The sequence below is a fragment of the Schistocerca cancellata genome, chromosome 7 (assembly GCF_023864275.1).
Source record: "Schistocerca cancellata isolate TAMUIC-IGC-003103 chromosome 7, iqSchCanc2.1, whole genome shotgun sequence".
NCBI classification, from domain to species: Eukaryota; Metazoa; Arthropoda; class Insecta; order Orthoptera; family Acrididae; genus Schistocerca; species Schistocerca cancellata.
This window is the reverse complement of record NC_064632.1, coordinates 405,463,218-405,488,671: the sequence shown is the minus strand read 5'-3', so window position 1 is coordinate 405,488,671 and position 25,454 is coordinate 405,463,218. Positions and strand designations below refer to the sequence as shown.

At 44.5% G+C, this 25,454-nt stretch overlaps 1 protein-coding gene across 1 annotated transcript in view; it reads left to right on the top strand.

The window, feature by feature from the left end:
- Nucleotides 1-373: 373 nt before the first annotated feature.
- The window catches only part of LOC126092078 (tubulointerstitial nephritis antigen-like), a 570,548-nt gene continuing 545,467 nt past the window's right edge, over nucleotides 374-25,454 (top strand). The window contains exon 1 of the mRNA XM_049907500.1: nucleotides 374-504. The gene's annotated coding sequence lies outside the window, so the exon portion shown is untranslated. The remainder of the gene's footprint in view (nucleotides 505-25,454) is intronic.

Here is a 25,454-nt window from a genome sequence, read left to right as displayed (position 1 = left end):
ACAGATTAACTTCGGTGACGATTGCTTTTCCCAAATTTCCATTAGGTACACGCGGTTTAATTTTTCACTGTCATTAAGGTCGATAAGTGAGGGGGAGGTTACAAACCAACCAAACAACCATCACCCTAGTTTGCGGGAAAGCAGTGAACTGCACGATAGAGTTCCAGAGTTTCAAGAAATGCAAGATACTGTAGCGAACCAGGACTCGGGACGTCGCCAGCGCTGGATACGAGCGTGCAGTGTTCGCGATAGCGAGCGGGTGACGGGGAGCAGCGGGGCGAGGGCTCGCAGCGTCCGCGGCTGGCGCGGAGCCGTGGGCGGGTGGCTGCGCGGCCGGCTATATAACGCGGGACGCGGCGCGCGCGCCGCCACTGTGCGGTCTGGACCCGAGCGAGCGCGGCTGCGCGACTGACTGCCCCTGCTCTGCTCTGCTCTGCCCCGCTCACTGTGCTTCGCTGCGCCGCGCCGCGCCGGACCTGCCTCTGCGACCGCACGCCGCAACAGGTGAGTCGCCGGCTGCACCTCTCGCCCCGGCGTCGTAGCTCCGCGAGCACAGCCGCTGTCGTACGGCTCGGAAAGTGCCGCCGAGGGAAGTGTGCAAAAATTGTGGACTGTGTCAACTGTCACCGACGGAACCTGTGTGCCGTGTCCAGTGGGATTCACTTCGTGAATGTCGAGCGGAATTTTGCTTCGTACAATCGCAAATCGACCGCAGAATATCAGAGGAGACAGCATGATTTTCAAAGTAGCAGCCGAAATCGCACCCGGTAGAGTCCATTTGTGACAATCAAGGTGTAGAACTATTACAACGTCTGAAACAGCACATATTCACACAGAAGCTTATTTATCAACGTCTGTCTGATATTAAGGGGTACTGACTGATCATAGTCGTGAATGTGTTAACCGAAACTGCTCTGTTATATACGATGAGCCCAACTGTTTAGTCGCTTAGTGAGAACTCGCGAGTACGTTACTAATGTGCAAAAAATTACACATTTCCTCGCCCATAGAGTATAATAGTTGAACCACCTTCAACAAATATTGTTTGTGGTGCCAGACATCTGCAAAGCAACATTGCGTCTAGGATAGGTTTGAAGGTGAAAATGTCGCGAAACTATGTATGTGAATGATATACAGTGTAAAGCGCTGTATTTAACCCACTTTGAGCCACATTTATTAATACCAAAAACTAAAACTAAAACTGCAAATCCAATTCACGAAACCCGCATTATACACTGGAAAAGTCTGCAACGAGTATTTTGGTCCATATTATGTATGAATATCACATGTAAGCTGTGAAAAATGTAATGGGGTATCCACTACATAATTTTTCCCCATAAATGTTGGTCTTCCACACGACAAAAATGTAACGACTGGTATTGCATTGCGCGCTGGGATTATTCGTTGTTTCCAAACTGTACCATTCAGCTTTAGCTTCGCATGCCGCAGACAACGAGTGAGTATTTTCTTATTTTTTATTAGAGTTTTCCTACGTCATTGGCTACTCACTATATCGCAAAGAGAAGACGAAATGAAATCGTTGTCTGTCAGATACGTTCCCTTTTGAAGTGTGTAAAAACTAGAAATTTCGGTACTGGACTCCTTCAAATTAGACAAGGATTGTTATTTATAGGATGGCACAGCATTTTGCATTGTGCCACCACTAGAGTGTCACTCACTTTAGCAACGGAAAGTGAAAAGTTGTTACGACATCAATACTACTTATATACCACTATCCGTTTATTAGTGAACGTTGTGGATTCTCCTTTAAGTCCCGCGAATGTGTCATTTGAAAACTCGCCGATAAAACTGATGGACCCGTACAGCGCCCCTAACTGAAAAATAGATATCCATTAGACACAGATTAAGGGTTGAGTCATATTTTTAGTTACCAACCTACGTAATAAAAACTTTCATGTTTCTGAACTTTGTTAATAGCAAAAATATTGTGAGTGTGCAAAATTTTGTTGATAGAACTGTCCCTCTTGCACATTCTCATTGATAAACTGACTACTGTACCAAAATTGATTTGTCTGAAAAAAAAAATCTATTGCTATAATATGAACTCATAAGGGGTACAAGCAAAGTGTATAGAGAAACTGTCAGCTTGTCTGAAATTTATTGGGAAGGTGACCTGACGAGATGGTGTACAATGCTTTCTGTACTATACGTGGCTAAACTGAGAGTATGAAACACTACTAAGTGCTTGCGCAGAAAAAGTAATGAAATTACGATACTGTTGTGCCTGTGTTATTCCGAATATCCGAAGGAACAGGCACTGTGTCATGTCTACAGTGATGATGATCAATTATTCGTTCGTTTTGAAAATGATGCAAAGTTCGTTATTGTGGTGCTAAACGGTTCGGATGCGACAGTCTGTTTCTAAGCGTTTTGCAGCTCTTTGATTTATAGCAGCTACCCAGTGAACATCGACGTTTCCGAGAAATTATTATGCAATCATGAATAAATCATTCCGATTTAACATCAATCTCAAAGATGAGTACTCTTTTATAGTTGCTACTCAAATCTAGTTCCCGCGAAGAAGACTCGTTGGCATTCATCGATTGCTGTGCACTGAATTTCGACGTTGCATAACACTTCCTTTTGCGTCTTTCACGTTTCATCTTACAGGATAGTTTCGGAAATGTCATCACAAAACCAGCAGAGCGAATACTTGCATAGTAACCACGACAATTTTTGAGATAACGCTACAATAGCTATATGAGAGTACTAGACGGCAAGGCCGCGGTGGTCTAGCGGCTCTAGGCGCTCAGTCCGGAGCCGCGCGACTGCTGCGGTCGCAGGTTCGAATCCTGCCTCGGGCATGGATGTGTGTAATGTCCTTAGGTTAGTTAGGTTTAAGTAGTTCTACGTTCTAGGGGACTGATGACCTAAGGTGTTAAGTCACATAGTACTCGGAGCCATTTGAACCATTTTTGAACTAGACGGCAAACTGCCACATTAACATTCACACATTCTTTGTGTCAATATCATAATAGCAGGCAAAGTTTGTATCAAAGCTCCGTATCATGCGCATGTATGCTCATATAATGTAATGTAATAGCAGAGTGGGACTTCCCAGAAACGTTTTCCCCTTTTTTCTGTTTCCTTTTTGAGTTTACGAGATGTGTAGCATAGTCAAGAAAATACGGGAACCTAATCTAGTTTTCGTGAATGTATCGGGCCGAGAAATAGTACTGGTCTTGGACTAGGTACCGCGACCTACATTTAGAATCGATTTCTGCGCGAGAAATCACTACTGCGAAAGGAAGTAGGAGGCGTGGAAAGTTCAGTGAATCTGTTAAAGAGAGCACATTCTGCATTACTACTCCATAGTTTTTTATCAGGCATTCAGAGACAGGCTTGTACGTTCGTATGAGGTCGGTACAGCACATACGAAGCGGTAGCAGAGACGTTCAGGCGACTTGAAAGGTGATACTTTGAACGAGGCCTTGTTCGATAACTTATGGAACGGGTATTCGATGTAAGCTCTACAACAATTACACTGTCAGTAGGAATCGTTTCAACCATCATAAGTGAATAGTGTAAGACAAGGACTGACGAGTTTTTGTAGCGTGTAGCTTCTACGTCTAGAGTTGTTTTGAGAATACATGTTGTGTGTAGCCACAGATCGTTGGTAGGCTTGCCGCTGCACCACCTCGCGTCCCCATTCCCTACAGTTAAGGAAGACAGCGTGTCAATGATAAAATATTGTATACCGATGCATTCCAGTGTGCAATGTGGCAAATTTCTTGGTTCTTTCTGTAGTAAGTGATATTTCACTGGCTAAAGCTGATATGCTACGCTGTTACACGGACTTATATGTTTTGAAAAGGTGCAGTTTAACGCAAAGGATGTCAAAGGATCGTTTTTAAGTGCAGTGATTGTTTTTCTCTTTGGTGGTACCACTGGGTGAAGCGCCCTCGGAGAATATAAATATTGTAGAATTGGCATCGCTGGCTGGCAGAGGTGATACTCTGCACTCGATGGCCTTACGTCACAGTGCATCTGTGTGACATGCGGCTCAAACGTTCATGGTCAGCCCTGCCTGTAGACCTTGACCTACATCTGGCAGTTCTCACGTATACGACACTGCAGTGCCCGTGTTACTCCTAATTACTATACAGAGCAGGCATCCATGTCCGAAGAAACTTACCATCGTAATTTGGAATTCGATTTCCGGTCCAGCACAAATTTTCATTGTCGTCATTTCGTTATACAGCTGATGGTTGTCCACATTAGCAGCTGAGGATACGTTTAATGTGTTCTCACGTATCGTGTACACAGCTGCAGCAAACGTCTTGGACGACACGATACCGTTTCGCTTTGCATATGAATGTCAAACGCGAAATCGAAGCTCTCTCTTACATTCATTACGCGTTGTATAGAAAGTACGATCGAATAGGGTATCAAGCGAAATTTGACATGATCGCTTGGCAGGGAGGACGCAGCTTGTCGTCTCGGATACAGAGTCACTGACACATGTAGAAGTACCTCGACGTGTGGTCCAGAGAAGTGTGCTGGGACCCTTGTTGTTCATGTTATACAGGATATAACGGGTAAAAGCGCAGTTATATGTATTGGTGACAGAGCATGGTTCAAATGGCTCTGAGCACTATGGGACTTAACTTCTAAGGTCATCAGTCCCCTACAACTTAGAACTACTTAAACCTAACTAACCTAAGGACATCACACACATCCATGCCCGAGGCAGGATTCGAACCTGCGACCGTAGCGGCACGCGGTTCCAGACTGTAGCGCCTTTAACCGCTTGGCCACACCGGCCGGCGCACACAGAGCATGGTGTAATGAACAACATTACATCATTTATGTCATTGCAGACTAATAATTACAGCTATTATAGGTCGTATCTTTTTAGGTCGTTCAGTACCTGCAACAACATGTGCAAGACAAAAGCCATTAATGTTCATTTTTTCTTAGGCAGCAGGTGAGGTGATAGGCATGGACACATGAATGGGTGGACGCAAAACGGATAATCTAAGGTTTAAATGACTCTAAGCTCTATGTGACGTAACATCTGAGGTCATCAGTTCCCTAGACTCAGAACTACTTAAACCTAACTAACCTAAGGACATCACACACATCCATTCCCGAGGCAGGATTCGAACCTACGACCATAGCAGCAGCGCGGTTCCGGACTGAAGCGCCTAGAACCACTCGGCCAGGATAATCTATACTGTCAGGCATCGTTCGCTTCACGACCCAGATACGGCCACGCAGCAAACATCAGACCGTAAAGTTTGTTGCCTGATTATGGGAACACTGACAGACACAGAGAAAAACAACCAACACAGTGATGTGTGTACATATTATGGCACCACACGAAAAAGTATATGTATTTGCCCTCGTTACAATACGTATTTTAATGACGTTGCAGATAATCTTAATGCTGACCCTGTGCTATTTGCAGGTGATTGAGGTATCTACAATCACTACCAGTAAAAAGCTGCAAAAATATTATAAGATTTCAAAGTAGTGCAAAGACTTTCAGTTGCTTTAAATATTCAGGAAAGCAAAATTGTGCAAAAAAACAAAAAAAGCGATTATCCTCTGACAAAAACATCAGTGATTTACATTTAGAATCAGTCAACTCAAACAAATACTTGCTTGTAGCAATAGCAAAGGAACAAGATTGAACGATCATATAGCCTAAGGTGTAGGTAAAACAGTTGGCAGACTGGAGGAGGATAGCAGTAAAATGCAGTCAGTCTACACAGGAGGTTGCTTGTAAGACATTCGTGCAAAGCATCGCAGAATGTTACTCTAGCGTTTGAGACCTCCATCAAGCAGGACTAAAAGGGGATACTGAACGTATACAGAGAAGAGCAGCACGAATCGTCACAGGCTTGTTTGATCCAAGAGAGAGCGTCAGGGAGATGCTAAAGAAACAGTAGTGGCAGATACTTGAAGATAAATGCCAACCATCCCGTAAAAACGGAAATGCCGTGTGGCTAGGGCCTTCCGTCGGGTAGGCCGTTCCCCTGGTGCAAGTCTTTCGAGCTGACGCCACTTCGGCGACTTGCATGTCGAGGGGGAGCAAATGATGATGATAAGGACGACACATCACCCAGTCCCTGAACGGACAAAATGTTCGACCCAGCGCTGACCACTCAGCTAGCAGGGGCGGACAACCATCCCGTGAAAGCCTTCTTATAAAGCTTCAAGAACGAGCTTTTAATGAGGAATCTAGGAATATACTGCAACCCTGTATGTACCATAGCCGTAAGTATCGCAAAATTAAGATTGTACTAATTAGTGTGCTTACAGAGATGCGTAAGCAATCAATCCTCTTGCATTGCACAAGTGTATGTAGCAGGGAGAAGCCCCAGTAACCGATGCTATGGTAAGTTCGCTCTGCCACGGAGTATAGATGTAGAATTAGCGTGGACAGTTGCCGAATATGGAAAACTATCTCCGTATTAGATTTCTAACGTAAGTGGGAGGTCTCTCCAGTTGTTCACTAGTGTCATCATAAAAACTGCATGTTAAGCTTGGAAATCAAACCTAGTAGCCTGTGGATGGAAGCGCGGACTTTGCCCTGTCTGTAGTGGCAACCGGTGAGTCAGCTTGCTCTGTGCAAGCATTTTGGTCGCCTACCAAGTCGGCTGGCGTACGACTAGCGCCAGCATAGCTTTCTGAATGGCGAAAACTGACAAGTTCATCGAAATTGTGTGTGTGTGTGTGTGTGTGTGTGTCTTTTAACATGTAATTTCACTATCAATCTTTTCAATACAAAGTGTTGTAGGAAACGAAGGAAAGTTCGTGTACTGCACAAAATCTTTTGGATAAAAGGAAACCACTCACCATAAAGAGCCGAGTTGCCGATAGGCACACACAAAAGAAAAAAAAACTTAGTAACTTTCAGAATTCGAAAACTACAACTTTTTTTTTTTTTTGTATGTGTGCCTATCGACAACTCAACTCTTCTGCGTTTCAATGAGTGGTCGCCAGATTTGAAAACTGATTCAGTGTTCGTAATATTACAAATCACTCCAAAGCCGACGATGTCAGAAGTGTATACTTTCTTTAATCTTTAATACAGTGATTCCACAGGGAGATATAATGGTTACAGAATAGATAAATCGCAAGTTTGGACTATCGCTGACCATTCTATGCCGGACGGCTCAGCTATAAAACCCGGCTCAGCTATAAAATCGTTTGGGCCATTTTTCCATTTCCTTTACGACGCAATCGTAACTCTGACATTCGCTCGGCACTGGATTTCTTAGGCTCTCTGGAGTCCTTTCTAAGCGAGCTTTTCTGTAAGTCTGAGCCTATTTAAGTCATATGAGACAATATCATTCATTTTTTTTGTAATCTTCAATGTAATATACCGACTTTCACTTATATCCAGGCATATTTTTGTATTGTCACACCTTGTGTGAGCTCTTCACAATGTGTCCACGCTACATCAGTTTATAGTTTTACGCAAAGCTAATTCGTAACATTCACGTACATGGTACGCTGACGTCATAGGCGAAACAATTACTGTGTGGCAAACCAGTACACACAAGATCTCTCCGGCGGGCTCTATCATTGTTTATGGGTTATTACATGTGACGTAAAAAAGAAGAAAAAGAACTGTCTTACAAAGTCGAGCGGTCTCAGGCGCTGCAGTCATGGGATGTGCGGCTGGTCCCGGCGGAGGTTCGAGTCCTCCCTCGGGCATGGGTGTGTGTGTTTGTCCTTAGGATAATTTAGGTTAAGTAGTGTGTAAGCTTAGGGACTAATGACCTTAGCAGTTAAGTCCCATAAGATTTCACATACATTTGATCTGTATTATAAGACGTACTTACGCCGAGAGAGCACTGAAAACTAAAATTTTATGCAGCTCGGGCAGTCAAAATAACTTTTGGAAAAACTGGCAGTGTGGTAAGGCATAACGCGCCAAAATAACGTGGTACCGGTGCAGAAACACAACCTCGTTGTGAGCAATGGGAGCGTCCATCTTGTCCAAAGGGGTGGCCGCCTCCGTTGACTGCTTATGAGAGTGCTGGCACATAAATTCCAAGTGACACATGTCTTTATTTTACTTTGTCGGTATTAAGTGGCACTGTCTGTTACGCTACATACTTTGCCCTTCTGTGTTTTACATACTTTTTTCCCTCTTTGTTATACATACTTTAGCCTTATTTGTTTTACAAGATTTCCTTCTGCTTACTGGGGGTTGTTTTTGCGGAAGGAGACCAGACAGCGAGGTCATCGGTCTCATCGGATTAGGGAAGGACGGGGAAGGAAGTCGGCCGTGCCCTTTGAAAGGAACCATTCCCGCATTTGCCTGGAGTGATTTAGGGAAATCACGGAAAACCTAAATCAGGATGGCCGGACGCGTGACTGAACCAACGTCCTCCTGAATGATTTCCTTCTAGCAGCATGTGGTCGATCTTGTAGCCTTTATTTTCTTCTTCAGTACTCTAGTGACAAACCATTGACTGAAATTCTACAGTTATCTACATTTATTTATATTGTTCTATTGGTTAGGAATATTCTGTGAATTAGGTTGGGACTTGTTCCATGACCGAGTAGCTTTGTATCACATGGTTCCATTGAACATGCGAACAATAATAGGCGGTCACATCGATGCCTCGTAAAATAGACGTCTTCGATACGAAACTGCTCATCAGTTAAAATATTTCATGCATGTGAAGTTGTTTTTGTATGGAATTTTAATGTAATGCTCCGGTAGTAGCACAGCTGGCAACAGGAAAGAACTTGGCCGGTGAGATGTGTGGCAAACCATTGTATCACTGCCATTGTATTGATGGTTTGAATTACTATCACAAAACGAACTGTTTCTACGCTTCTAACATGTTGTAATATCCACCGTTCAACGTATGTGCTGCTAAGAATACACCTTTTCTCATCATATAACCGACGTTAAGGGCAGATTCAGGGCAAAATAAGGAAAAAATTCGAATTTTTTTATTGCTTCATTTATTAGATTGGTACCTTAAGAGTAACATCTCAAGGTTTCATAATCAGAATTCTTTTAGAACTATGTTTTAAAACATTTTCTTTCACCGCCTTCGCCGGCCGCTGTGGCCGAGCGGTTCTAGGCGCTACAGTCTGGAGCCCAGCGACCGCTACGGTCGCAGGTTCGAATCCTGCTTCGGGCATGGATGTGTGTGATGTCCTAAGGTTAGTTAGGTTTAAGTAGTTCTAAGTCTAGCGGACTGATGACCTCAGATGTTAAGTCCCACAGTGCTTAGAGCCATTTGAACCATTTTTGAAGAGGTTACGTAGCATGAACTATCGGAAGATGGATGTACAGAAAAGAGAACATCGGTCCAAAGTCACGCACTGTCTTCCAGCTCTTGTCGACATAGCTACTCTCATCGGCCACCGCGCCGAGAGTCAACTTTGAAAGATTGAGAAGAATATTTTGGAAATATGTCGGCCTGTCTCGTGAGAGCTAACACAAGACACATTCACCGTTTGTTTCCTTGTTCCTCTGGGAAGTGACAGGTAAAGAATACGCGGAAAGCAGCGGCACACACACACAAAGGAAGCATTCTTGAGAGGAACGACAGGGCAACATGGCTACATGCGTGAAACTAACTGGAAAGACTACTTTCACCATCGAGGGTGTGTACACTAGATAAAGTATGCCTGCCATTTGACAATGGACTCCTGCCTGAAGCCAGTCATGGCTTAACATGAAATAAAATTTATAATTCACAGCTTTTAGCGGAGACCTACACCTTTTACCCAAGTTTAGTTAGAGTAAAGCCATGCTCGTGTCATCCCTTTCACTCTCCCTCCCTGCCTTCTCTTCCCTCTCTCAATACCCTTCGCCCCACTTTCTCTCTCCTCCCCTCTTCCCCATTTCAATCCCCCCTCCCTCCGCACAACCCACCAGTCACCTATTTAAGCACAGTTGCATACCACAGTATTCTGATGTGCAATTCCTGTAATAACAGAATGGGTTGCTTTCGCAACTACATACGTAACTGAAGGAGACCGGATTCGATTCTCGGAGGGATCGGAGATTTTCTCCGCCAGGGTAGTGGGTTGTTGTGTTTCCCTTATCTTCGTAACGTCATTATTGACACGAAAAAGTCATCTATCTGACTGCGCCTAGCAAGTCTTAAGCATATGTAATTTCGTATCCGAGTACGGTAAAAAATAAATTAATTAAAAACTGCATTCGTAAATTTAATAGTTAAGTACAATACTTTTCTACTTATCGTAAAACAATGGAAACTTATTCCGAAATAATAATCTTGTTATGATGTATATTCTTTGTTCTGTGCACCTAATAGTTTCAAAAATGTATGTGAAATCTTATGGGACTTAACTGCTAAGGTCATCAGTCCCTAAGCTTACTCACTACTTAACCTAAATTATCCTAAGGACACACACACATCCGTGGTCGAGGAGGACTCGAAGCCCCGCCGGGACCAGCCGCACAGTCCACGACTGCAGCGCCTAATAGTTTGCAGACGCCATATTTGTTTACAAACTATGAGAGTTTACATGTGATGTGCTGCGGCAGTGAAAGGAACCTACGACCACTAGAGGTATTCTGTTTTACTTGTTTTATATTCACTTTTAGATATCCATTTAGTTTTTAGTTTAAAAATATCATATTCTAAAATGGTGTTTTGTTCCTGCAGTAGACAGTGCCACAAGTCCCCCGAAACCGTGACACAAGACGCACATATGTCATACTAAGAAATGTAAATCCACCTGATAATGTAGGTTTAAACTTTCGAAACGCGTCGTGGAGATACCTTTGTTTTCAGATCTGAAAACGGTCAACTTTTATCGAAACTAGTCACGCCGGAAAACAATGCGCAACTTACAAACGATAAAAAAAGAAATTTTTTTAGAAATGAAATTTAATAAACTTTCGTAGTGCTATTCGAAGTCTCCACATACATATTACTGCTGCAGCACCCATTATCGACTAACTGTTTCTGAATAAATAAAGGATTCTAAAGACACACGATCGGTCACACCAGCATCTGCTTCACATATATCTGAGTTCCAAGACGTTGACTCAGTTAATTCAACCCCCAAGAACCAAAGCCGAAATGTTAAAAGAAACACACAGCGGAATCGCATAGCGAATCCAATGCATTAGAGTTCTCAGATGTGGCCTGGCATCCCCGATACTGGAGCCCCAGAGCCACTTAAGAGGCGCTTGCGTGTGTGTGTGTGTGTATATATATGTAAGCACATTTGTGTGCGTCCCAGTTTGTGCGTGGCCCGCTTCCCGTACAGCAAGCCAAAGTGGTTTGCGCGCGTTATCGGAGAACAAACATCCTCCTGGCGAGCATGTGGCCAGGAAAACGAGCAGTCAGCAGGCTACGGCGCGTACAGGCTGGCTTTGCCGGCGACACTCGCCGCTACACGGAGAGGTCTACAGCTCTCTGCCGGCTTCTCTGTGGCGGCCGAAACATATCTGTAAACACTCAGACTGTGAGCAGATCACTCCTGTCATGGCTCACGCCGCCCTTTCCCTACGGTCTATCGCTCGTTTACTATGATACTGGGAAACACGCAGTGTTATAGATGCCCTCTCTACAGTACGTTCTTGGACGGCCTACCTCTTTTACATATTTAATAGTATAACTGGAAGAAAGCACAAATGGTTCAAATGGCTCTGAGCGCCATGGGACTTAACATCTGAGGTCATCAGTGCCCTAAACCTTAGAACTACTTAAACATAACTAACCTAAGGACATCATACACATCCATGACCGAGGCAGGATTCGAACCTGCGACCGTAGCAGTCACGTGGTTCCGGACTGAAGCGCCTAGAACCGCTCGGTCACCGCGGCCGGCTGAAGAAAACACAGCTCAACCCTTCAACATCAATCTCCTGTAAAATTTTCGTAAGTAAAAGTAACTTCTGCGTGGACTGATGTGACTCATCACAAATTCCTCTCCTGTTATAAACTTTATCTCAGAGCACCACTTGCAACATACGTCCTCAATTATTTGCTGGATGTATTCCAACCTCTGTCTTCCTCTATAGCTGTCACCCTCTACAGCTCCCTCTAGTACCATGGAAGTGGTCCGCTGATATCTTAACAGATGTCCAATCATCCTGTCCCTTCTTGTCAGTGTTTCCCATATATTCTTTTCCTCACCAATTCTGTGCAAAACCTCCTCATTTGTTACCTTATCAGCCGACCTAATTTTCAACATTGGTCTGTAGTACCACATCCAAAATGCTTCGATTCTCATCTGTTCCGTTTTTCCCGCAGTCCATGTGTCACTTACATACAATGCTGTGCTATAAGTATACATTCTTAGACATTTCTGTCTCAAAATAAGGCCTATGTTTGATGCTAACAGACATCTCTTGGCCATAAATGCCCTTTTTGCCAGTGCTAGAGTTGTTTTTGTGTCCTTCTTGCTCTGTCTGTCATGGATTACTTTGCTCCCTAGATAGCAGAATTACTTCACTACCTCTACGTCGTGATCCCCCTGCTGCCCCTCATTACTTTTGTCTTTCTTCGATTTATTCAACATCTACATCTACATCCATACTCCACAAGCCACCTGACGGTGTGTGGCGGAGGTTACTTTGAGTGCTTCTATCGGTTCTCCCTTCTTTTCCAGTCTCGTATTGTTCGTGGAAAGAAAGATTGTCGGTATGCCTCTGTGTGGGCTCTAATCTCTCTCATTTTATCCTCATGGTCTCTTTGCGAGATGTACGTAGGGGGAGCAATATATTACTTGACTCCTCGGCGAAGGCATGTTCTCGAAACTTAAACAAATTCCCGTACCGAGCTACTGAACGTCTCTCTTGCAGAGTCTTCATCTGGAGTTTATCTACCATCTCCGTAACGCTTTCGCGATTACTAAATGATCCTGTAACGAAGCGCGCTGCTCTCCGTCGGATCTTCTCTATCTCTTCTATCAACCCTATCTGGTACGGATCCCACGCCGGTGAGCAGTATTCAAGCAGTGGTCGAACAAGCGTACTGTAACCTACTTCCTTTGTTTTCGGACTGCATTTCCTTAGGATTCTTCTAATGAATCTCAGTCTGGCATCTTCTTTACCGACGATTAGTTTTATAAGGTCATTCCCTTTTAAATCATTCCTAATGCCTACTCCCAGATAATTTATGAAATTAACTGTTTCCAGTTGCTGACCAGCTATATTGTAACTAAATGATAAAGGATCTTTCTTTCTATGAATTCGCAGCACGTTACACTTGTCTGTATTGAGATTCAATTGCCATTCCCTGCACCATGCGTCAATTTGTTGCACATCCTCCTGCATTTCAGTACAATTTTCTATTGTTACAACCTCTCGATATACCACAGCATCATCCGCAAAAAGCCTCAGTGAACTTCCGATGTCATCCACAAGGTCATTTATATATATTGTGAATAGCAACGCTCCTTCGACACTCCCATGCGGCACACCTTACTTCGGAAAATTTATCTCCATTGAGAATGACATGCTGCGTTCTGTTATGTAGGAACTCTTCAATCAAATCACACAATTGGTCTGATAGTCCATATGCTCTTACTTTGTTCATTAAACGACTGTGAGGAACTGTATCAAATGCCTTGCGGAAGTCAAGAGACACGGTATCTACCTGGGAACCCGTGTCTCGTGGACGAATAGCGCGAGCTGGGTTTTCACACGATCGTCTTTTTCGAAACCCATATTGATTCCTACAGATACTCAGTCCATATTCCGTACTCATTAGACTCCTCATTCCTTTCAACAGATCCTGTAATGCTTCTTCGCTATCGCTGAGGATAGCAATACCATCATCAAATCTTATCACTGATATCCTTTCACCTTGAATTTTAATCCCATTCTTCAAATTTCCTTTAATATTGTTTCTTCGATGTATAGATGGAACAGTGGAGGTGAAAGACTACATCCCTGTCTTACACCTTTTTTAATTCGAGTGCTTCGTTCTCAGTCTTCCAGTCTTATTTTTCCCTCTTGTTTCTTGTACATAGTGTGTATTAGCTATCTTTCCTTAGAACTAACACCCATTTTTCTCGGAATTTCTAACATCTCCTTACAATATAACAGGGGCCTCTTTAACAATCGTCAGGCACATTTTCTCTGATGTTTCGGCAGATATTTGCAGTTTCGTTTTTGGAATGTGTATCTGGGTCAGCCCAAGCAAATGCTGCTCATCTTGTCTTTCCATGCAACGCCCAGGCCAGAAGTAAAGTGTCGGTTTGTTTCCCGTTACAAACAGTATCGTTTTTAAAGCGGCATTTCAGGTACCTATTCTATAGAACGGTCCCAATTAGTCTAGTGCGATATTCGTTTTGTCGTTACGAACTGACAGGGACAGTAAAACACTAAGAACAGCGAGTACGCCAGCGGCGAAGTGAACAGCGCTGTGTGGGCTAGGGTGGCGTTGTCGCTGCTGCAATAGCGGCTGTTCTTCGTCTTTTACAGTCCCTGTTAATAGATATCGACAAATCGAATATAGTACTAACCAACTCTATCAAGGAGCACGTAAAATCCTGTTTTAAAATCCAATTTGTTTGTAATGGGAAGCAAACCGACGCCTTCCGTCGACAATGGACGTCGCACGAAAGACACCGTGGGCCGTATTTATTTGGGCTGATTACAATTAAACATTGCAAGAACGTAATTGCAAATATCTCACAAAACATTTGACAGAATACGCCTGACGACTTTTGGGAGGTTCATCCTGTATGTAAATAACCTAGTGGAAAACGTTGAAAGTTCGAGGAAGCTTCCACGGATGATGTTGTATTCAGAGAAGGGGGATTGCAAGAAAATTGTGGCGAAATGCAGGAAGACTTGCAAAGGATCAACCCTAGGTGCATGGATTGGCAGTTGACCATCAAGCTAAACAAGTGTAACGTACCGGCCGTTAATATGCCTAAAGATACTTTTTTTGTAACTACAATAATACAGAACATTCAGTGGACGCAATTTATATCCATTAATTATCTGTGAGTAGATGTACAGATCGATTTAAAACGGGACGATCGCACAAAAATAATAGCAGGTAAGGCAGTTGCCTCCAAGTTTTGCCCACCCACGAAGGAGGCAGCTTACAATAAACGCCATCTAAAAAGATACTAGCACATTGCTCGTCAGTCTGGGATCTTTACAAGATCGGATTGAGATAGGAAGTAGAAAAGAGCCAAAGTAGAGGTTCATTCGGTAAGCGTGAAAGCATCACGAAGATGCTCAACCAGCCCTCTTGGAAGACGCTGTAATGGAAGCGTTCTGCATCACGATGTGGTTTACTGTTAAACTTCCGAGAGCTTAAATTCTTAGAGCGGTCAGCCAACACATTTCATCCTCGTGCATAGATCTCGCGAAAAGACAATAAAGGTAAAATCGGAGAGATTCGAACACACACATTGTTCTTCTCACGGACAATTCGCTACTCCAACAGGAAAGGGAGGAAGTGACAGTGCCCAATGTCGTTTTTCGGGACATAGATGTTGATGTAAATGAAGATGCGGAATCTTAGGGATTTCGAAAGGTGTGACCTCCTCAGTACCAACCAGGGCGAATTCATGTGAAACCAAACTCGCACTTTTCTCACATGACATCCTGGAAGCCACGGATCAAGGCAATCAGATAGGCTTCTTGACTTTTGAAAGGCATTTGACCTAGCACGACACCTACTCCTACACCTACAATTTGATCGTATGGAGCGTCAAGTGAAATTTGTCACTAGATGGAGAATTTTTTGTTAGTTTGGGGCGGAAAATAACCGACAAATGTATAACTAACTTCAGATGCGCCTCGGTGAAGTGTATCGGCACAGTCCTTGTTCATTCCGTATATTCATTAGCTTGAAGGCAATGTTAATAGTAACTTCAAATATTTCGCAGCTGATTGGGTTACCTATAATAAAGTGTTGTCAGGAAAAAAGCTGCCCAAATATTCAGTGGGATCTTCATAGGATTTCAGTGTGGTGCAAAGATCCTCAATTTGCTTTAAATCAGGATGTAAAATTGTTCGTTGTATCCTAAAACTACAATATGAGAGAGTCACAAGTTCAATCGGTCAATTCATACAAATACCTGTGTCTAACAGTTTTCTGGGATATGAAATGAACATAGGCACAATCGTGGGTAAAGCAGGTGGCAATATCGGCAGTTGGTAAGGTCTTAGGGAAATGCAATCAGTCCGCAAAAGAGACTACTTGTTATGAAACACTCGCGCAGCCCAACATAGAATATTGCTTGAGTATGTGTCACCTGTACTATAGCCGGCCGCGGTGGTCTCGCGGTTCTAGGCGCTCAGTCCGGAGCCGCGCGACTGCTACGGTCCCAGGTTCGAATCCTGCCTCGGGCATGGATGTGTGTGATGTCCTTAGGTTAGTTAGGTTTAAGTAGTTCTAAGTTCTAGGGGACTGATGACCACAGATGTTAAGTCCCACAGTGCTCAGAGCCATTTGAACCATTTTTGAACCTGTACCATATAAGGCTAGCAGGAGATATTGAACGTGTACATAGAGCGGCAGCTCGAATGGTCACACGTTAGTGTGACGTGGAAGGGTATCCCAGAGATGCTGAAAGAACGGATCACCAGACGCACGAAGATGGACGCAAACTATCCTGTGAAAGGCTGCTTACAAATCTTGAAGACGCATCATTGAGGAATTTAGAAATACACTACAGCATTCTGTGTCTCTCTCCGTAAGAGACGACGAAAAGGAGAGGTTTAGGGAGTCAGTCTGCCAGCATTCAGTACGTGAATGGAACGGGAAGGAACACTAGTCGTGTTACAATGAGAAGTACCTCTTCCTACGCACTTCACACCTTTTCGGAGAGTGAATGTAGATGTAGTGACCGTCTCCGAAGAGCAGCAGAAATATTCTTCCCTGGCCCACTTTTCGACTGTAAGCAGCTAATTACAGACGCTGTTGAGGATAATGCGAAGCATGTGCGGGGTCGTTACGACAGAACCGTTCCGCCGTTTGCATCGCTTTGCTTGTAGTTAGGCAAATCACCTCCTCGCTAAGAGTAACGCATAACAGACCAGCCCGTGTCACACGGCGGTGAACCAGACTCTCATCTCACCCGTTTCCTGATGGAGGTCAGTCGGTCTGTTGCACTTGTGAGAGCTATGGATGAAGATTGGGAGATGAGTTCGACAGAGATGACAGTTATTTCAGCTGATACCAGAATGTTGGAAGGAACAGGTCGTAGCTTTTACAGGGAAGCATCTAGACACTTTATAGAAGTGGTCTGTGGGAAGCATAGTGAAACTAACCTGCATCAGTATCGATTTGGGCTCCGGAATAAAAACCTACGAACGCTTCCTCACGCCAGCACAATAAGTGGCTTTCCACGTTATGCAAGTCCATTAATAATATGGCCACTGTGCACAACGTAAACACCATCACATTGAAACAATATCTAGTATATTCCTGATCATGTTTGTTAAATGAGTTGTCTAATCATGGGAGAAGCTGTAGGAAGTAGGTTTCATAGATGAAAGTCGATTTCAGGTTTAAAAACCAGCACAAGAGATCTTACTCCAGTGTTGCTCCGACTGCCCTTCTCACATGTTATATTGCGAACGATGGATGAAGGACAAGAGGCAGATTCCATATTTCTACATTTCCGAAAAGCATTTGACACGGTGCCACATTGCAGACTGCCAACGAAGATACAAGTATATGCCAGATACGTTATATGAGTGGCTCAATGATTTCTTAAGTAATAGGATGCAGCATGCTACGCGTGACAGCGAGTGTTCGTCAGTGACAAGATTATCGTTAGGACTGCACCAGGGAAATGTGGTAGCACCGCTACTACAGGGCTATTACAAATGATTGAAGCGATTTCATAAATTCACTGTAGCTCCATTCATTGACATATGGTCACGACACACTACAGATACGTAGAAAAACTCATAAAGTTTTGTTCGGCTGAAGCCGCACTTCAGGTTTCTGCCACCAGAGCGCTCGAGAGCGCAGTGAGACAAAATGACGACAGGAGCTGAGAAAGCATATGTCGTGCTTGAAATGCACTCACATCAGTCAGTCATAACAGTGCAACGACACTTCAGGACGAAGTTCAACAAAGATCCACCAACTGCTAACTCCATTCGGCGATGGTATGCGCAGTTTAAAGCTTCTGGATGCGTCTGTAAGGGGAAATCAACGGGTCGGCCTGCAGTGAGCGAAGAAACGGTTGAACGCGTGCGGCAAAGTTTCACGCGTAGCCCGCGGAAAATTGGCTCATGCCAGAACTGGAGCCGACAGCGCCGACTTCATATTTCAACAGGATGGTGCTCCACCGCACTTCCATCATGATGTTCGGCATTTCTTAAACAGGAGACTGGAAAACCGATGGATCGGTCGTGGTGGAGATCATGATCAGCAATTCATGTCATGGCCTCCACGCTCTCCCGACTTAACCCCATGCGATTTCTTTCTGTGGGGTCATGTGAAAGATTCAGTGTTTAAACCTCCTCTACCAAGAAGCGTGCCAGAACTGCGAGCTCGCATCAACGATGCTTTCGAACTCATTGATGGGGACATGCTGCGCCGAGTGTGGGAGGAACTTGATTATCGGCTTGATGTCTGCCGAATCACTAAAGGGGCACATATCGAACATTTGTGAATGCCTAAAAAAACTTTTTGAGATTTTGTATGTGTGTGCAAAGCATTGTGAAAATATCTCAAATAATAAAGTTATTGTAGAGCTGTGAAATCGCTTCAATCATTTGTAATAACCCTGTATTTTCTATATACGAGGGCTATTCGGAAAGTAAGAAACGATCGGTCGCGAAATGGAAATCACAGTTAAAATCAAAACTGTTTTATTTGCAACAGTTAGCTACCCCTTTCATACAACTGTTTTATTTGCAACAGCTACACCTTCTAGCTACTTCTCTACGTAGTCGCCGCTCCAACTACAACATCTGTTGCAGCGTCATATAAGGCAGCTGCCGGCGCTTTCCGACGATTTTCTACACTGGTCTGCAGCGCGTTGTCTGTGCCAAAATGTTGTCTTCATAGCCAGCATTCATTTGAACAGAGTTGAAAATCAGAGGGACCACGTCTGGGCAATATAGTGGGTGGTCAGACACAAAACGCTGCAGAAGCGTCTTCGTTGCCACTGCAGTGTGCGGCAAGAATTGTCACGAAGACGGAAATGCGTGACAGTTACTTTAAGTGTGGTTGCGTGAACTCTGCCTGACCTCCTGACATGCCCCATACTTGGCGGAAGCCACTGTTTCACAGGCATCCTTACGTGCTCACTGGGCGCTCAGAACTGAGAAGATCAACGCGACCTATCCGTGGGAATATTAGAGACTGTGCCCACCACATCTGTGCAAAGCTCCATCGGGGTTTCACTGTGGTTTACATTTCGCGACCGACCGTTTCCGACTTTCTGAATACCGCGTGGACATAAATGATCTGGCACGGGGCGGGCAGCAGTCTGCGGTTGTTTGCTGATGATCCTGTGCAGTACGGGAGGGTGTCGAAGTTGAGTAACCTTAGGATCAGACAGGATGAGTAGACAAAATTTCTAGTTGGTGTAATGAATGGCAACTAGCTCTAAATGTAGAAAAATGTCCTGGAGAAGCACTTAGGGACCGCATTGCGGCTCTGGGGTACCCAGGGGCCACTGGCAAGGGCCTCGATTGGCCGCTATATTCTCCGGATACGAACACATGCAACTCCTTTTTGTAGGGCTGTATTAATGAAAAGGTGTACAACAGTAATCCCAAAGCCACTGCTGAGCTGAAAACAGCCATTCAGGAGGTCATCGAGACAGCATCGATGTTTCGACATTTCAGCGGGAAATGCAGAATTTCGCTGTTCGTCTGCGCCACATCATCGCTAATGTTGGCAGGCTTATTTAAGATGTCATAACCTAACTCTGAATATCTGTAGTGACGTTTACATGTTGAATAAAGTGTGTGCACGCCGCAGTTGTAACTAATTTACGTTTTTTCTTATAGTTCAGTATTTATCAACCTGTAAATAATACCACTGGAATAAAACTAAATATTAAAAATGGTGTACCGTGAGGTTCAATGCTTGATCCCCTCCTAATCTTGCCCAACGTAAATTATTTACTTGGGAGACATTTGAGGATGCTTCAAAAACTGCTATGTATGCTGATGGTACAACTGAACTAATAAAGGGTCAAATAATAATAATAATAATGGCGTGGGACGAGGGCCTCCCGTCGGGTAGACCGCTCGCCTGGTGCAAGTCTTTCGATTTGACGCTACTTCGGCGACTTGCGCATCGATGGGGATGAAATAATGATGATTAGGACAACACAACACCCAGTCCCTGAGAGGAGAAAATCTCCGACCCAGCCGGGAATCGAACTCGGGCCCTTAGGATAGACAGTGTGTCGCGCTGACCACTCAGCTACCGGGGGCGGATTATAAAGGGTCAAATACACCCAAGAGAATAACAGAACGGACTATAACAAGTACCCAGCAGACAGCTTAACTCTTAATCTTACAATGACTCATATTATTTATTTACAAATAAATATACACGACTTGCGCATACCAGAAGTAGATATCAATGAGTTCACACTGGATGAGGCCCTGCGTGTGTGTGTGTGTGTGTGTGTGTGTGTGTGTGTGTGTGTGTGTGATTCCGTGATAATATTACAAACTTCCAGGAATAATGGAGGGGATAAATATATCAATTTGACTTGACGGACCCTGGTCCAGGAACGAATGACTCGAAAGTTATAAGCGAAAATCGCTCTGATACCTGTGGCAGTCGACCTTTACCGCTGCATGCTGTTTACTCTCTTTGTTTTGACAGGTGATAGTATGGATATATACAAAAAAAAGTCCGCTATACGCGGGTCCTAGGGTGCATTCCTTATTAGTTGCTAGCACTTGTTCATCTTTGCTACCGCGAAATATTTCTGTTGTTCTGAACTAGTGCTGAAAGCTCTTAAGGTATGAACTTTAGAGCCCATGTTTCTAGACAATTTCTTCTTGTATTGGTCCATACTACCACCTTCCGAAATATGGGAAGCAAAGAGCTTGCTGTAGAAGAGGTCCACTGTCATAGATATCAGACCCATTTCCGCTTATACAGTGACGGTAAGAATCGAAACACTAAAAGATAATTAATGTAGAGTAACAAATTTCTTGAATGTCAGTTTGTGGGATGGAGTTCCATGTACGTCGCACTTGGTCAGTCAGTACAGCGACGGTTAATGCTGTTTGTGAATGGCATTGGAGATTTCCCAAATGTGCTCGGTTGGACACAGGTCTGGTGATCGAGCAGTCCAAGGCAACATGTCGAACTCTGTAGAGCATGATGGCTCACAACAGCGGTATGTGGACGAGCGTTATCCTGCCGGAATATACCCATAGAATGCTCTTCACGAATAGCAGCAGAACAGGTGGAATCACCAGACTGACGTGTAGTTCTGCAGTCAGGGTGTGTGTGACAACCACGAGAGTGCCCCTGCTGTAATACGAAATCGCACCCTGAACCATAACTCGAAGTGTAAGTCAGTGTGTCTAGCGCTCAGACAGGATGGATGCAGGTCCTCAGCTGGACCCATTCAAACCAACACATGACCATCACTGGCACCGAGGTAGAACCAGCTCTCATCGGAAAAGTCAACAGACCTCCACTCTGCCTTCTGATGGGCTCTCGCTTAACACGGTTGAAGTCGCAAATGGTGGTGATTTGGGGTTAGTGGAATATACGCTACAGAGCGTCTGGCTCGGAGCTGTCCTTTAAGTGACCAGATTGTAGTAACTTGCTGTGTGGTAACGTGCCAACTCTGCTGAAATTGCTGCTGCAGATGCAGTACAATGCGACAGAGCCTTACCCCGAACATGATGGTCTTCCCTCTCGGTGGTGACGCGTTACCGTCCAGAGCCCTGTCTTCTTGCGACCGTACATTCTCGTCATCACCGCTGCCAGCAATCATGTACAGTCGCTACATTCCTTCAGAGTCTTTCTGCAGTATCGCAGAAGCAACATCCAGCTTCCCGTAGCCCAATAACACGACCTCGTTCGAACTCAGTGAGGTGCTGATAACGGCGAGTTCACAGTCTTAATGGGATTCTTGACTAACATCAACTCAGCGCGTCCAGTCTGAAAGGCAATTAACTCTCATGACCATACAGTGTAAAGCAACCTGATTTGCATCCTCATAGTGGCACTGTTAGCGCCACCCTTTCGCGGCTGGCACGAAATCGCAATAGACATCATCATTCAGATGTAGAAAAACGCCAACCAACTTTCATTGTGTCGCACAACAGCTTTTTGGTGTTGACATTTGTTTCCGACAGTGAAACTTTTCAGTCGGTAGTTTCCCGACCAGGACCTCCTAACCTCAAATTGATATACAGTACTGGCCATAAAATTGCTACACCACGAAGATGACGTGCTACAGACGCGAAATTTAATCGACAGGAAGAAGATGCTGTAATATACAAATGATTAGCTTTTCAGAGCATTCACACAAGGTTGGCGCCGGAGGCGACACCTACAACGTGCTGACATGACGAAAGTTTCCAAACGATTTCTCATACACAAACAGCAGTTGACCGGCGTTGCCTGATGAAACGTTGTTGTGATGCCTCGTGATGACTGGGTCTTGTGTGATGTCCTTAGGTTAGTTAGGTTTAAGTAGTTCTAAGTTCTAGGGGACTGATGACCCTAGATGTTGCCATTTGAACCATTTGAACCCACACATTGTTCTTCACACGGACAATTCGCTACACCAACAGGAAAGTGCCCAATGTCGTTTTTCGGGACATAGATGTTGATGTACATGTAGATGCGGAATCTTAGGGATTTTGAAAGGTGTGACCTCCTCAGTGCCAACCAGGACGAATTCATGTGAAACCCAACTCGCACTTTTCTCACATGACATCCTGGAAGCCACGGATCAAGCAATCATAGAGGCTTCTTGACTTTTGAAAGGCATTTGACTCAACACGACATCTGCTCCTACACCTACAATTTGATCGTATGGAGCGTCAAGTGAAATTTGTCACTAAATAGAGAATTTCTTATTAGGAAGGACACAGTACACTACTGGCCATTACAATTGCTACACCACGAAGATGGCGTGCTACAGACGCGAAATTTAACCGACAGGAAGAAGATGCTGTGATATGCAAATGATTCGCTTTTCAGAACATTCACACAAGGTTGGCGACTCCTTCAACGTGCTGACATGAGGAAAGTTTCCAACTGATTTCTCATACACAAACAGCAGTTGCCCGCGTTGCCTGGTGAAACTTTGTTGTTCTGCCTCGTGAAAGGAGGCGAAATGCGTACCATCAAGTTTCCGACGTTGATAAAGATCGCATTGAAGCCTATCGCGATTACGGTTTATCGTATCGCGACATTGCCGCTTGCGTTGGTCGAGATCCAATGACTGTTAGCAGGATATGGAATCGGTGGGTTCAGAAGGTTCATGCAGAACGCCGTGCTGGATCCCAACGGCCTCGTATCACTAGCAGTCGAGATGACAGGCATCTTATCCGCATGGCTGTAACGGATCGTGCAGCCACGTCTCGATCCATGAGTCAACAGATGGGGACGTTTGCAAGACAACAAACATCTGCACGAACAGTTCGACGACGTTTGCAGCAGCATGGACTATCAGCTCGGAGGCCATGGCTGCGGTTACCCTTGACTCTGCATCACAGGTAGGAGCGCCTGCGATGGTGTACTCAACGACGAACCTGGGTGCACAAATGGCAAAACGTTATTTTTTCGGATGAATCCAGGTTCTGTTTACAGCATCATGATGGTCATCCGTGTTTGGCGACATCGCGGTGAACTCACATTGGAGGCGTGTATTCTTCATCGCCATACTGGCGTATCAGCCGGCGTGATGGTATGGGGTGCCATTGGTTACACGTCTCGGTCACGTCTTGTTCGCATTGACTTCACTTTGAACAGTGAACGTTACATTTCAGATGTGTTACGACCCGTGGCTCTACCCTTCATTCGATCCCTGCGAAACCCTACATTTTAGCTGGGCCTGTACGGGCCTTTCTGGATACAGAAAATGTTCGACTGCTGCCCTGGCCAGCACATTCTCCAGATCTCTCACCAATTGAAAACGTCTGGTCAATGGTGGCCGAACAACTGGCTCGTCACAATACGCCAGTCACTACTCATGATGAACTGTGGAATCGTGTTGAAGCTACATGGGCAGCTGTACCTGTACACGCCATCCAAGCTGTTTGACTCAGTGCCCAGGCGTATCAAGGCCGTTATTACGGCCAGAGGTGGTTGTTCTGGGTACTGATTTCACCCGGATCTATGCACCCAATTACGTGAAAATGTAATCACATGTCAGTTCTGGTATAATATATTTGTCCAATGAATACCTGTTTATCATCTGCATTTCTTCTTGGTGCAGCAATTTTAATGGCGAGTAGTGTACTTATTCTTCTGTATTATCCCGGACAGTCTGTAACATTATCACGGAATTATGTTGTATAAAACTGCTCCACAACCAACTCGCACCATTGCCATTGTGAATAGACAAGCAGTAGTTATTATTTATGGTTAATTTGGTTTGCAGGAATAACCGGCGGTGTCTATACCTTCAATCGTTTCACGTCAATGTGTCACTGTAGGTTCTCCTTATCGACAGGATATATGGTACATGATAGGTGAATGAAATAACGAAAGGGTGTGGAAGATGAAATTTGTATCTCTCCGGAGCTTCCTGGCTGGGAACTCCTCGATACCAGCTGAATCCTCCATGTTGTCTCCCGTCGGTTCCATATCTACATCTACATCTACATTTATACTCCGCAAGCCACCCAACGGTGTGTGGCGGAGGGCACTTTACGTGCCACTGTCATTACCTCCCTTTCCTGTTCCAGTCGCGTATGGTTCGCGGGAAGAACGACTGACTGAAAGCCTCTGTGCGCGCTCGAATCTCTCTGATTTTACATTCGTGATCTCCTCGGGAGGTATAAGTAGGGGGAAGCAATATATTCGATACCTCATCCAGAAACGCACCCTCTCTAAACCTGGTGAGCAAGCTACACCGCGATGCAGAGCGCCTCTCTTGCAGAGTCTGCCACTTGAGTTTGTTAAACATCTCCGTAACGCTATCACGCTTACCAAATAACCCTGTGACGAAACGCGCCGCTCTTCTTTGGATCTTCTCTATCTCCTCCGTCAACCCGATCTGGTGCGGATCCCACACTGATGAGCAATACTCAAGTATAGGTCGAACGAGTGTTTTGTAAGCCACCTCCTTTGTTGATGGACTACATTTTCTAAGGACTCTCCCAATGAATCTCAACCTGGTACCCGCCTTACCAACAATTAATTTTATATGATCATTCCACTTCAAATCGTTCCGCACGCATACTCCCAGATATTTTACAGAAGTAACTGCTACCAGTGTTTGTTCCGCTATCATATAATCATACAATAAAGGATCCTTCTTTCTATGTATTCTCAATACATTACATTTGTCTATGTTAAGGGTCAGTTGCCACTCCC